Source organism: Salarias fasciatus, chromosome 16, assembly GCF_902148845.1.
Source record: "Salarias fasciatus chromosome 16, fSalaFa1.1, whole genome shotgun sequence".
Classification (NCBI taxonomy): domain Eukaryota; kingdom Metazoa; phylum Chordata; class Actinopteri; order Blenniiformes; family Blenniidae; genus Salarias; species Salarias fasciatus.
This window is the reverse complement of record NC_043760.1, coordinates 30,081,935-30,093,184: the sequence shown is the minus strand read 5'-3', so window position 1 is coordinate 30,093,184 and position 11,250 is coordinate 30,081,935. Positions and strand designations below refer to the sequence as shown.

At 46.2% G+C, this 11,250-nt stretch overlaps 1 protein-coding gene across 1 annotated transcript in view; it reads left to right on the top strand.

Moving 5' to 3' along the window:
* The first annotated feature begins 306 nt into the window (after positions 1 to 306).
* il1rapl1a (interleukin 1 receptor accessory protein-like 1a) overlaps positions 307 to 11,250 on the top strand; it is a 163,884-nt gene continuing 152,940 nt past the window's right edge. The window contains exon 1 of the mRNA XM_030112608.1: positions 307 to 571. The gene's annotated coding sequence lies outside the window, so the exon portion shown is untranslated. The remainder of the gene's footprint in view (positions 572 to 11,250) is intronic.

Sequence of the window (11,250 nt, the reverse complement as noted above, 5' to 3'; positions counted from 1 at the left end):
CCCCCCCCACAATCGGATCTGGCCATTATATCCATACATTTCTTCCCCCCCATCTCCACCGCGGCGCGGCGGCTGAGCGGGGATCGCAGCGCACGGTGCGCCCGGGATGCTCGCGCTCCTCGGAGGGACTGGGAGCCTTAATAACCACGATCTGCGTAAAAAAAAGTCATCTCTTTTGAAGGGGCTGTTGGTTTGGCGTGTTTCCCCCCACCTGAACTCGTGTTTGATTTTATGTTTTATTGCCTGTAGTTGAGTGTGTGTGAGTGGATGCGTGCGTGTGTGTTTTCTGCCCGTCATCGGTTTTTATTTCAAGCGCGCAAAGTCACATCTGCGTAGGAGAGCGCTTGGCGCACTTCTTCCCCAAAGGACAGAGACAGAAATCTCCATTCTCCTGTTTGGATTTAAGCCGGACGACCAGCTGAATGGGTGACCCCGCTGAGACGCAGACGACCACCACACCGCGCTCTCTGTACGGAAACGTGTTTTCTCCATTGACCCGGAGTTGTGATGTCCAGAGCCTTCCCCACTGACTGACAGACGGAGCCGTACCATTTTGGAAATCCACTTGAAGGTAGGCCAGTTTTCCTCCTCTCTCTCTCTCTCTCTCTCTCTCTCTCTCTCTTTCCTCCTGACCATCAGGTAAAGTTGATATAACCCGTTCTTCGATTATTGCAGCAGAACCCTGGTCTGTGTGAGTCTGGGTTTGTGTCGGACAGTTGCAGCAGTTGTCTTATTTAAAAAAAAAAAAAGGAAGGTGGTAAAATAAACCAATTTAAATGGTCTCCGAGACAAACGCTTCAAGGATGAGAAGTTCAGAACCTAATGCTGTTGCAGCAGCGAGATCAGTTCCGATCCGGGTTTTAATGGGATGCAAACATCCAGGGAAGCAGTTCATGTGAATATCTCAACCGTGTCGCAGTGCGAGGGGAAATCTCCGCGCGCGCCTCCTTCTTCTTTCGCTCCTTGTTTTTGTGTGTTTGGCGGCTGATTTGTTTGCTCGTGAGCTCAGTGGTGGAGATGCCGGAGGAGCGCTGCGCACTGCGGTCTCACACGCCGGGCCGCCGGGCTCACTGGAGCTCACCGAGGAGAGGATTTAGATAAAGGTGTAAAGGAAGCGGCGGCTTCCCCTGAAGGCGGTAAGCCTTATTATAAGCTCCATCCTGTCTTTATATGGAGGATCCAGACCGCCGCGCGCGCCGAGGCGACGACTTAACAGGGAAATAGACCCACGAAAATACACACAAAAAAACTTATCCCCCCCCCTCCACCCACCCACCCACATCCCCACTCTCGTGCGTCTGTGTCACGTGCGCGCCCACACACTCTCAGCAATATAGTTTGAAATGATTGCGTGCGCGCGCGTGTGAGAGAGGAGAGAGTGCGTCACTGTAGTTGCAGCGTTCAAATTGGAGGCAGAAACTCGATTGTGTGTTTGGTTTTCTTTGGCTTATCCGTGCGGCTGGGAGGAGGATGAAGCGCGCCGGCCTCTCTGAGCCGTTTCCACGCACTGTGCGCGTTCCCCGGGGGGCAAACAGCGCGCCCCGTCGGGCGGAAACGTGCGAATACCGACGCATGACGCAGGAATCCTGAGTGATGATGGATGATGATGGTCCTATTTCTGGAGGTACTACGCCTGGATCAGACATGTCCAACCACTTTGAGCTTTACTGGCTACCTTGAAGACACGGCAGCGTTATTTATTGTTAGGTTTTATTTATTTATTTATTTTTCATGTCAGACCAAGAGGCTTCAGAGCCGTTCTGAGATGAGATTGCTGCAGTCCGTCCATCAGAGGCCGAACCTGTAGTGGAAGAAGGTTTGTGTCTGGGTTGATCCTCATATAAACACCTTTTGGGTTTTGTGAAAATCATTTAAACTGAACTGTCACATAGTAGCACCCTTGCTTCACAACCGGAAGGTTGTGGTTTTGAGTCCGGGCCCGGCCTTTCAGTGGAGGTGGCATGCTCTCACATACTGGTGACTCTAAAACCGATGTGAATATGAACGTGTGTGTTTGTCCTGCGATGGACTGGTGGCCTGTCTGGGGTGTGTGCTGTTTGACACATCGTTACGGGCTCCTCCAACCTGCGACCCACGGCTACAGTGGCGTTGATGGGTGTTGGTGGCTCACTGGCCTGCCGTTTGAGACAGCGACAGTCCTCGGCAGACTTTTTTTTTCCTCTTGTGAAGTTTCTCAGATGACCTATATCTGTTTGTGCTGGCAGAGAGGACGCGCCACAGGCCATCTGGAGGTGAGCCCCGTCTTCAACTCTCCTCTTTAATATTGAACGAAGCAAAAGAAAATGTCTCCGTGTCACTCTGGATTTTGGGTGAAATATTTCATGAGCGCCGGGGCCTTGCATTAATGAATTCGTAAAGTTGCTGGTGTCTGATGTTACAAAGTGCGGCAGATGAAACTGGCAGGCCGACGCTGCTGCCAGCAGCGCCTCGTCATAGGAAAGATGACAGGAACTGTCCGTGGTGCTGAAACAGACAGCTCCTTTGTTCAACTCTTGGCCTGATTTTGTACGCTGAAATGCTCTGTGACTGCTGAAACTCTGTTTGGCCTCTCTTATATTTCACGTTTGAATGTTTGAGAGTGTTGTGAGTCGCATGCATGTAGCTGTTCATGTAAGAATGATTCCTCGCAATCACAAGAAGACAAAATGTATTAATATGTAGCTAATATTGGCACCCATTCAGCCTCTTGTGAATTATGCTAATACGTTTCATCCATATTTCATTTTTCTAATTGACACATCTCGTCCCGCTGCTGCGCCGCTCGTGGTGTAATGACACATATATCCTGTGCCCTGCATTTTTCTTGGTTTTGGCCCCGGATCAGAGTGTTCCTTTTAAAAGGGCATCATCATGTCTGCTGAGTGGTGTTAAAATCCATTAGCCGATTATCAAGAAGTGGAGCTGGGCTTTGCCATGGGAAAACCATGAGCATTGTAAAGGCAATTCCATCACAATCAAGGATGGCCGCTCCATCCCATTATCAGGCTGGAGGGCAATAAAACAAAAGCCCCAACGAGTGGGGCTTCAGCCGGTCGACGCATCGCTCTGTTTATATTACTGCTCAGAGCTTAACATCGTGTTGTTTTCTTAAATAATAACCATGTGCAGTCCAGGAAAACACTCTCATCTATATCAATTCACACTTGTAGCGTTTGAAGTCCGTTTTACCACTATTGCAAATATTGAATATGGTCTTAAAATGAATGATGATTGTGCTCGAAAAAATACATTTCTAGGTCGTTATTTTCCTTTTTAGCTTTTCACAGGCCGAGACCCTTAATGCCTGTTACATTGCTCTGTGTACACTATGCCTGCTGTAAACTCAGCTGGGCATCCGATATACAGCCCGAGAGGAAATCAAATTAACCCCGGGGGAGCTGTGACATCTTCCGTGCGGCTCATAATTGACTGTATTGCTCCTCGGTGATTACTGTTGCTCAGTATCTGTGGATCTGCATGATCCACCGTGTGCATCAGAATGACTTCGTGTGATATCAGCGTCTGATAATCCCTAGCAGGGCCTCTGAGGGCTTGCCGCTCAATGCACAGTGGGACCTCAACAAGGCAATTTGCTTCCTCGCTAATGGTCATCTAGCGCGCAGGCCTGGCTGGTGGGGTCCTCTTGAACTGGTCTTGCGCTGGTGATGAATGAATTGTGTGTTTTCCCCGAACGTTGATTGAATTAAGCCGCCCCGCAGACCCGTCGCTCCTTCCAAGGAGCGAAGGCGATCCTGCGGTGAAGTTTATCAATAAACGGGTGGATAGAGTGTAAGTGGTAGTGTTGCCGGGGGCAGACAGCCGGCGATGAGGAGGGGGAACTCTCTCAGGGAGAGCCCCACTGAACACACAGCAGATTGGGAGCCCTCGGTGCTAGCGTCTGTCAGTGCCTGCCGTAGGGGGAGAGCGGTGGAGCCACACTGAGCTGACCCAGAACCGCACACCGGGCCAGCTTCAGGTCAGCCTTCTTATTAGAGCCAGCTCGGTGTACCTGTCCCCTTGCGTTCACTGGCTGCCCACCCCGAGTCCCTCTTCTTATCCACTCATCTCATCCTTTTCGCTGCATCTGTGACGAGGTGACGAACATGACTAATTCACAACAAAGCATCCAGAAAGCACAGCGTTTTGATGGCTTTGTTTTGAAGGCTGGCTGCTTTGACGTGGACCCCCATGAGGCCACTGGCAGCTGAGCTCCCACTGTGGCAGATTGATATTTGTAATTTAAGGGAAGCTGTCACACAGCATCCTCCAGATGGAGAGAGCTGCAGAGGCACGCAGTCGATTAAACACGGTTTGTTTAGAAATAATCATTTTGATGCGGGAGCTGAGGATTCATTTGAGGCATATTGGCTCTTAGGTTCAAAATGTTCAATTACACACTGACGCATACCATCATATGATAATCAGACATAGGCGTAGGATTCGGAGCGTGGCCGGGAAAAGAAGGTTTTAGCGTAGCTGTTAGCCGATGGAGTCGCTCAGATCACCAGATCACACTGAAAGGACAGGGCAGTGATTTGTGTCTCGGTTTGCTGAAAAGGTTGAGGATAGGTAGAGAACTAATTCATTAATTCACCCTGTGGCATCACACACACACACACACACACACACACACACACACACACACACACACACACACACACACACACACACACACACACACACACACACACACTGTTTTCATTGGAATTGATATTTGGAGGAGGGTCGTGTTTTAAAGGGCCATCTCCCTCTTGTCACATTGATTGACAATAAAGGAACAATAAACAGCACGGAGAATACTGCTTGATTAAATGTCCCTCAGAAAAACCACACATGTGCAATAAATCAGATTTCCATCTCGCAAATTAACCCGATGGCATTTAGATGTTGATTTGATGACCTCCAAACTTGAACTCATGAGATAGTTGCGTGCGTAAGGTCAAAATGATTGCTTGTGAAAGATTAAATACAGGATTACAATTTGTGTAATTACCTCTTGTTATTTTTCTCTATGGATACAAATGCAAATGAAAAATACAGTCTTTTAAAATTTTGAAAACTTTATGAGGTCTGATGGTTTTTTTGAAGAATAGAGGCCAGTATTATTACAATTGAAATATGTTTTTAATTTTATAGAGACTTTGCGGTTATTCTGAGTATTCTGAGAATTTCTATTATCCATTTTATCTGAGCTGACACTGAGAATTCACAGAAAAAACTAAAATGTGATTATATCACATATTATATTTACACTTTTGTCTCAAACAAGTCTGGACCGGGGAGTTTTTCATGGCGTCTGCAGGGGTTTCCTCCAGCATCCCGTCACAATCCGAACCCGAGTGTGTGGGTTAAATGAAGGTGTTAGTGTGTGCAGGTGAGAGACTGTGTGTGTTTCACGTTGTGTATGCAGCTGTCTGCCACTCATATCAGTAGCATATGAAGGAATATGTGGACGGCTGAATGACGCTGCCCTATCTGCTCTTTGAATGCATTATTTTACATAATTTGTAGAGAAATTGCAACGTGCCTGTACTGTCGCCTCGTCTTTTTAAAGCACTGTGAATAGCCGTGCGTCTGAATGGTGCAGTATAAATACATTTAGCCTGCGTTGCTTACATACAGTAGTAGCTATTGTGACGTCTCAGCGTCAGATTTGGTGTTTCCTCACAAATCGCGCCTGTTCGGTCGTATCTTCAGCGATACATTTACTGTGGTGTTTCACTTGCTCACTTCATGCTCTCGTTGCCTTTGGAAATGAAAACGTTCAGACACGAGAGCAGAGTGACGCCCGGTCGTCTCAGGACTCGGCCAACCTTTCATCTGATGTGGATTACGGTTTTTACCTCCCGCGGTTCCATCCATTGCTTTCACATCAAATATCACGGGAATAATTACCAAGAAATCACTAATGATTGAGTTTGGTTTGAAAATGTATGACCTTGTGTAAGAAGCTGCAGAGAAGAATGAGGCGGGAGTAGATTTAACCAAACCCATACAATGAATCCCTGACTGTCCTTCCCGATTCGACAGGCCTGTCTGAATGCACTCCTGTGCAGAAAGGATTCTCTGCTTTTCCTATTTCCCTGCCGCCTGACAGTAAATGTAGATCTGTGCTCGTTCCTGACCTTCTCATTGGAAATCACTGTCGTTAAACAGCGGTACGATCTGAACAAACTCGGGTCGGACATTTAAAAAGCGTTTTAGATTTGATAATGAGAAGTGTAGAGCATGTAAAAGATGGATCACAAAGATCCAATCCCAAATGTGGTTAAGGCTGAAATGAGCTTCTTTCAGATGTTTTTACAGGTGTGACTGCGGCAGATTATTGGAAAAACATGACGCAGAATTATATATATATATATGTATATATATCTTCAAATTTTACATTATGTTAGACGTTGGGGAAGTTTAACAATCAGGTCAGAGAGTCTAAACTTTAAAGGGGTGAAGGCGTGAATGTAACCGACCGACCACAGGGTGCTTGACCTCGGCTCCAGCAACATCAGCCGTCCGATAACCTTTCAAGCATTATCGCTTTGGCCACACTGAGCAGAGATCCCGGCCCGCTGATACGCTCCCTCTTCCTGTTCCTGTCCGAACTTCCTGCCCGGAGCACTGTTCTCAGAAAGCCTCATCTCTCAGCTCCGCTGTAATTTGACAGGCGTCGACGTGGTAAACACCGTTAAGTCCCGTCACTGTGAATTTTGGGAGCCTCGCCTCTTTTGTTCAGTAACGTGAGAGACGTAACCTGTCAGCTGTTCCGGTGTTTACACTGACGTTTTGTTGATTCACGACTGACACGCCTTCATGTGTTGACATCTGTGTAAAAATGCTTCATGTAAAGCGGCTGGCGCTCTGAGATCAGTGAAGAACGCAGAAGGACAGAAGCAAAGGAGGAGACGATAGGTTACCCAGAGGTGAAAAAGCAGCACTAAAAGCAGGCTGGAAGTGTGGCGCCTGTTTATTGAGAAGTGGATTTGTGGGTAAAAAGAAAGCACTCAAGCTTGTTTCCCTTCACTCTGGAGCTGTGTTTCAGACCGCGGCTCTGAAAGCTGTGTGACAGTGTGCACCGGGATGTTCAGACTGCTTTTTATGAATGCTGTTTTTAATGACGCCATTGTACCCAAATGAGGTTGTCACAGGAGAATCATTACGACCCTGCTCCGTCTGGACGTCTGCAGAGAGGAGACATAGAGTGAAACACACAAGGCGGCTCTTTGTTTTACCTTTGATGCACTGAAAACATAGCCCAGTAACTTTTACTGTGATTATGACAATCGAAATAAAGCTTTTGATTTTGTCTTTAAAATTCAGTTGACAGCATCAGTTTGCAGCTGTGCCGGTGAAATAAATCCTGCTTTGTAGGAGATTCAAGACTGCTGCCCTGTTTCTAACCGAGGGGGCTGCAAGTTTTAGGACCAAAAGATTAACTTAAAAAAAACAAAACATTGCATATTTTCATTAAATTTCAGAACTACAGATGAGATGTTTTCCACTTTTAGCTGTTTTAACCATTTTAGCATTTTCAACATTCTCGAAGTCTTTCAGTTCAGCTGAGTTTCCGCTGTAATACTCGGGTGATACATCTAAACTCTTAAACTCTCTTTGGATTCCATGTGTCACCTCAAACTGCTAAAACAAGAAAACTTTTAAAAGATTTTTGCCGTGCAATGAATTAAGAAAAAAAACAGATCATACTGTATATCTGCCCAGTTCTGTTCAGGCTTTATGGGTCCACATCCATCTCCAGGGCCTGAGGATACAGACCCCAGTCCTGACCTGTAGCGCGACACACCCCGATCACAATTTTGAGTTTAGTAAATCAGAAATAGTGCCTCTTCACAGCATCTATCCATCTTCTTTACTGCTAATCTAAGTGAGGGTCATCGGCCTGCAGCCGGTCCCAGCTGACCATAACCTGAGCGCCAGTCCATCACAGAGACACACAATAACACACAGTCACCCCGGCGGGAAATATTACACTACCCAGTTAACAGTAAACATATCTTTTTAGACTGCTGGGAGAAAACTGCTCAGGGAGAACATGCTAACTCTGCAGATGGTCTGATTTTGCAGCGAGAGCTTGACCCACTGCTGCCCTGTGTCTGGAATGTGACCGAATTCGGAGAAGCAATCCGAAAAGGAAGTGAAGTTCACAGAAACATGAGGAGTTAACGCTGCACAAAATCCACCTGCAAATGGAGAAAGACTCGAAACACCAGAAGAGCAGCGGACATGGCGAGTCGCACTGCAGAGGTATTAGACAGAACAACAACGCAAGGCACGGAGCGAAGAATCGATGTTTCCCTCCCAGTAAACATGATTTCCAGTCTAATGAAGACAACAAAAAGCAGTCTGGACAGTGTTGATTATTTCTCGCATAATTATGTCTGGCATGGCGACGAGCTTGAATAGATCTCATATCTGACCTCAATTTTTATTAGGTTTCCCTCTTAACTGTGTGTGTGCCGAGGTTGGCGTCGACAAAAAAACACAACACTGATCAAATCATCTCCTCAGCTGACACTTTTTTATTCGCCAATCCCACAAATAGTTCATTAATAATTTATAATATGAAGCAGTTCAGCTGAAGTACTGGTACTGAACATGGAGTACTGAGCATAGAGTACTGGACAGAGAGTACTGAGCATAGAGTACTGGACAGAGAGTACTGAACATAGAGTACTGGACATAGAGTACTGAACATGGAGTACTGAACTACAGTACCAAACATAGAGTACTGAACATAGAGTACTGAACATAGAGTACTGAACTACAGTACCAAACATAGAGTACTGAACAGAGAGTACTGAACATAGAGTACTGAACTACAGTACCAAACATAGAGTACTGAACAGAGAGTACTGAACATGGAGTACTGAACATAGAGTACTGAACTACAGTACCAAACATAGAGTACTGAACATAGAGTACTGAACAGAGAGTACTGTACATGGAGTACTGAACATAGAGTACTGAACATAGAGTACTGAACATAGAGTACTGAACTACAGTACCAAACATAGAGTACTGAACAGAGAGTACTGAACATGGAGTACTGAACATAGAGTACTGAACTACAGTACCAAACATAGAGTACTGAACAGAGAGTACTGAACATAGAGTACTGAACATGGAGTACTGAACATAGAGTACTGAACATAGAGTACTGAACATAGAGTACTGAACATGGAGTACTGGACATAGTAAGCTGAACATATAGGACCGAACATCGAGTACTCGCAAGGGGAGACACTGCAGCATCATGGATCAGAGGATCTGCTCTGCCTTCCCTGTGACACATACACTTACACACAGGATTAGCGTTGGCAAATTGCCTGGTCTTACAGGATGAAATTGTATTTAAAGGTGTAATTTAATCATTTCGGTTGTGTAGAGTCGCAGCTGAAAGTGAATCACAGTTGAAGGATTCTCCGGAGACGTCGATGTTGAGAAATCTTCGCGCTGCCAGTTTACTTGTGAGGGAGTTCTTAGAATTTCAAGCCCACATTCACTCGCGACGGCGAAATCTTAAGCCTTGATCTCTCAGCGGACGGGACCAAATAAATAAATAAAGAAACAAATAAAAGTCAGGGGGAAAGACGAGGGGAGAAGGGAACAACTTTATCTCAATTTTCTGTTGCTTGGCTTGTCAGCTTGTCTCTGAAATCCAGTCAGATGGCCTGAGCTCTGAGCTATAAAGAAGGGAAGACAAAAACAGAGACAAGGTCATGCAAGAATTGGCGAGGGAGAGAGAGAGAGGGCGGCGCAGGACGAGGGAGAGGGAGCGAGAGGTGTTTCTACAGTTTCCTAAAGCTAAAACACTCTGCCCTGCTATTTTGTCAGCTGCAGTGGTGTGTGTTATGTGCAACGAGTCCCCGGGGAGAGGGGACCGCCATAAATATTGCACTGTTTTGAGCAGCCGTCTCTGATGTTGGCTCACTTTGTGTGCAGGATGCTGGCTATTAGTGCCGTTGGTCAGTAATGAGTGGGTACCATGTCCAAGCCAACTGTTTAGGGTCTTTAAACACTCTTCCAATCTAGTTCACACAGAAGCGCGCACATGGCGACGGCATGAGTCAGCGGACAGCCTCCTGGTTAGAGGGCGAGCTCGTATTTATCGGCGCAAAATGAAGAGAGCTCATACCAAATCAACACAAACACGATAAACGAGGCGTAACCGAGTGTAATGGGCCATCAGAACAAGAGGACCAGTCGAGTCCTGTAGTCTGGTAATTAGTAATTGATTGCAGTTACTAGTAACTTCAAATCAATGGAATGAAGTCACACATTGCTGAAATAAACCACAAACATGTAAACATGTATTGTAAATGACACTGATAATGTCACACTATTCGACATAAAACACTGATTTAAATCATTTAATTGAGTTGAAGGATGAAAATACACAATATGAACAAAATGAAAAATGAATGATGTCGTGACGCAGGTGTGGTTTATGAGCTGGTGTTCGGGGGGGGGGGAATTGGTGCTGAGGTGTGGGGAGCGGTGCGGTACTCACATGCAGCGTCGGAGCACTGAGTGTCGGGTCGGGGCGCCCCTTGTACGGCCACGGCGCCCTCCGCTCTCCACTGCGCCCGAGGCGGCCGCCTAGTTCGCCTATTCCCATTCAAAGCGCGGCGCACAAACGACGCCATGACTGCATTTGCACTTCCTGCCACTAGGTGTGCTGTTTGCATGTTCAACCTTATTTTACACAGACACCACAGAGGAAGAAGGGCGCCGCAGCCGCTGCAGGCTCTCTCTGCATGTTGTTAGAAAAAGAGTGTGAGGCGGCAAGACGTGGTAAAATGTTCGTTGATGCGATGCACCGTTTTTTCAATAAAAGAGAAGAACTGAACGATCGTTTCCGCACATTTTCTTTACGTCGTATCAATTAAACTGGATCACAAGTAGTTTGTGTACTCAAAAGACCAAGATTCCTTGCGGATAGAACATGCACAGAACAGTATTTCATGTCCCTTTCGACCAGGTTTTTAAATATGAATATGAGCATATTCAGGGTTTTGCACGTGTTTATATGGCTGTGTGCCATGTAATGTATTATTCCGTCAATATTCCAGTTAATAAAGAGTTTTTGCCTGCATATAAACATACTCAATCTCGCGGCATTCGATCTCGCAGCACTTCGATCTCGCGAGATCTCGTGACACGAGATCTCGTCCCATCCCTACTTATTTATAAAATGGGAAATTTGTCCGTGCGGCTGCAAGTATTTTTTTATGCATC